A 2500-nucleotide genomic window follows, 5' to 3' on the forward strand; every position below is an offset into this window, starting at 1 on the left:
CGGGGCTTGCTCCCCCGGTGCCCGCGGGAGGAAGCGGCGGGTGGAGACGCGAGCGAGATCGCATTCCGGGTTGGGACGGGTCCCACGGGTCCCCACTCCTAAGCTGTGGGGGGCGGACCCGGGGCGGGCTGCGGCGGAGCAGCCCGTCTAGCAGAGGCGGTGCGGACAGGCGTTCCGGGACGGCGCGCGGGGCGGGCGCCGCGCCGCGGCGGACCCCAAGCGGGGGCGTCGCGCGAGGCCACGCGAGGCGACGTGTCGTGCCCGAGCGGGCGGCCCAAACCACGGCTCTCCTCCCGGGCGCAGCTGCCACCCGGCGCCGGGTTACTGAGGGAAACCCCGGGCCCCGGGAGGAGGACGAGGTCGTGGCGGTGGGTGTCGGGCGCACCCCGCGGGTGGACGCTCCGCCGAGGGGCGCTGGAGCCGGCTGGCGGGTGCCGGGTTCCCCTCCGCGCCCCGCCTCGTCGCTGCCGCTGAGGCTGCCGCCGTCGCCGCGAGGCGGCGGTGGCCCGGCGGCGGGCGGCGGCGGGGGAGGCACCCCCGCGGGGATTTCAGGTCGTTTCCCTCACCCCAGGGCCAGGTACCTAGCGTCCGCGCTTCTCCTGCCTCCCCTCGGTGACCCACCCGTGTGGTCCCGTGTGCCAGCGTGCTCCTCCCGGGCGCTGCGCTGCGCGTGCCGCACCGGCCGTGCCCTGCCGGCCTTCCACGCTTCCTCCTCCCCTCCCTTCCCCCCCCCCCCACACCGCTCCAGCCGCCCCACGCCGTGCCGTGTGGGGGCCGCGCTGCGAGTCGGCCGGGCCGGGGGCGGCGGGGGGCGGCGGGGGGGGGGGGCGCGCTGGGAGGAAGGAGGAGGGCCTCCGGCCACCGCGGCCGCCGGTAGCGGCCCCCCCGGGTAGGGATGGCCATGGGCCCCGGGCTCCGGGCCCGAGGGTTCTCGGTCGGAGAGCCGGGCGGGGGTTTAAAGACTCGGGCGGCCCGATGCGACCCGGGGGGCAGCCGGGCGTGCTGCCGGAGGGGCCGGGGGGTCGGCGCGCGCGGGCGCCGCACCCCCCCATGCCCGCCGGCGCGGCCCGTGCATGCCCCGCGGGCAGCCGGGACGGAGAGGGGTACCCTGCCCCCTCTCTCCGCGGTCTGGTCTCGGCGGAGAGACGCCGCGCGGTCGGCTTGCGCCGGCCTGCCTCGAACGCGCGACCCCGGCGCGAGCGCGTGCTCGCCGCCGGGACGGCGAGCCCCCACCGCGGGTGGTGCGGACGCCGAGCCCCAGCGCATCCCTTCTCCTCCCTGGCCGGTGCTCTCAGTCTCCCGCCGTGGCCGTCGGCGGCACCCTTCCTTCCCTCCCCCCCCGCCCTGCCCCGGCACTCCGCCATCCGGCGCGCCTGCCTCGCTCTGCCCGACCCGGCTTCGCTGGGCGGCAGGCGGGCGGCGGGCGGGCGGGCGGGGGCGGCCCCTCCCGGTCTCCGCGTGGAGGCGGGGAGAGCGGGCGCCGTTCCCCGTCCGTCCCGCCTCGCCCGTCTGCCTGCCGCCAGGCGTCTGCCCGCGGAAGGGACGGGCGAGTGCGTGGCGTCGCTCGGGAGGCTGCGTGTGTGCAGGCGGGTGTTGGGTGCCGTCTCCGGGGCGGCGGAGCTGGAGGCCGGTGAGGCGAGCGAAGGAGCTCGGAAGCGTGCGGCTGGCGGGTCGCGGGCGCGCGGGCAGCGGGTGGCGCCGCTCCCAGCGGCGGCCGGGCTCCGACGCCGGGGCTCCGCGGGGACCCACACCCCGGTCCCTGAGGCAGGTGGCGCGGCTGGCGCGCCGCTCCCTGCTGGGCCAGGCCGAGCCGGGCGCCTGGGCCGGACTCGAAGCGAGAAAGGGGTTGTCCCAGGTCGGGAGCGAGGGCTCCCCGCCCCTCTCGTTCGGGTCTGTTCTCCCCCCCCCCCCCCTTTTTTTTTCCCTCTGTGCTTGTACGGTCAGTGAGGCGTGCCCTCTCTCTCCGCTGTCCCTTGCTCAGCAGCCGGCGTCGGCGTGAGGAGGGAGGCAGAGCGGATGGGGGCCCTCAGGGGGCTGCGAAAGCTGCCCGGTCCCCCCGCGCGCGCGGTGGGGACCGAAACCGAGACAACTCTTAGCGGTGGATCACTCGGCTCGTGCGTCGATGAAGAACGCAGCTAGCTGCGAGAATTAATGTGAATTGCAGGACACATTGATCATCGACACTTCGAACGCACTTGCGGCCCCGGGTTCCTCCCGGGGCTACGCCTGTCTGAGCGTCGCTTGACGGTCAATCGTCACCCCCATTGCCGCGTTGGCGCAGCGGTGTGCCGCCCCTCGGGGGGGGGCCGGGGGGGGCGGCGGCGGCGGCGAGTCGGTGGGGGGGCGGCGGCGGCGGTGAGTCGGCGGCGGCGGCGGAGCCGGGACCACCGGTGCGTGCACCGGTGGCCCCGGTCTTCCGGCTGGCCTGCCTGCCCGGCTCCGGCCGACCGTCCGCCTCCACCGTCCGCGGCCGGCGTGCCTTGCCCTGCCCTCCCTCCCC

General features: G+C 77.7%; 1 non-coding gene across 1 annotated transcript; it reads left to right on the forward strand.

Moving 5' to 3' along the window:
* The first annotated feature begins 2087 nt into the window (after window positions 1–2087).
* On the forward strand, window positions 2088–2240 carry LOC138063458 (5.8S ribosomal RNA). Its single transcript, XR_011137050.1, has one exon. It is a non-coding gene; the product is annotated as a 5.8S ribosomal RNA (ribosomal RNA).
* The last annotated feature ends 260 nt before the right edge of the window (window positions 2241–2500 follow it).

Source organism: Struthio camelus, chromosome 31 (assembly GCF_040807025.1).
Source record: "Struthio camelus isolate bStrCam1 chromosome 31, bStrCam1.hap1, whole genome shotgun sequence".
Lineage (NCBI taxonomy): Eukaryota > Metazoa > Chordata > Aves > Struthioniformes > Struthionidae > Struthio > Struthio camelus.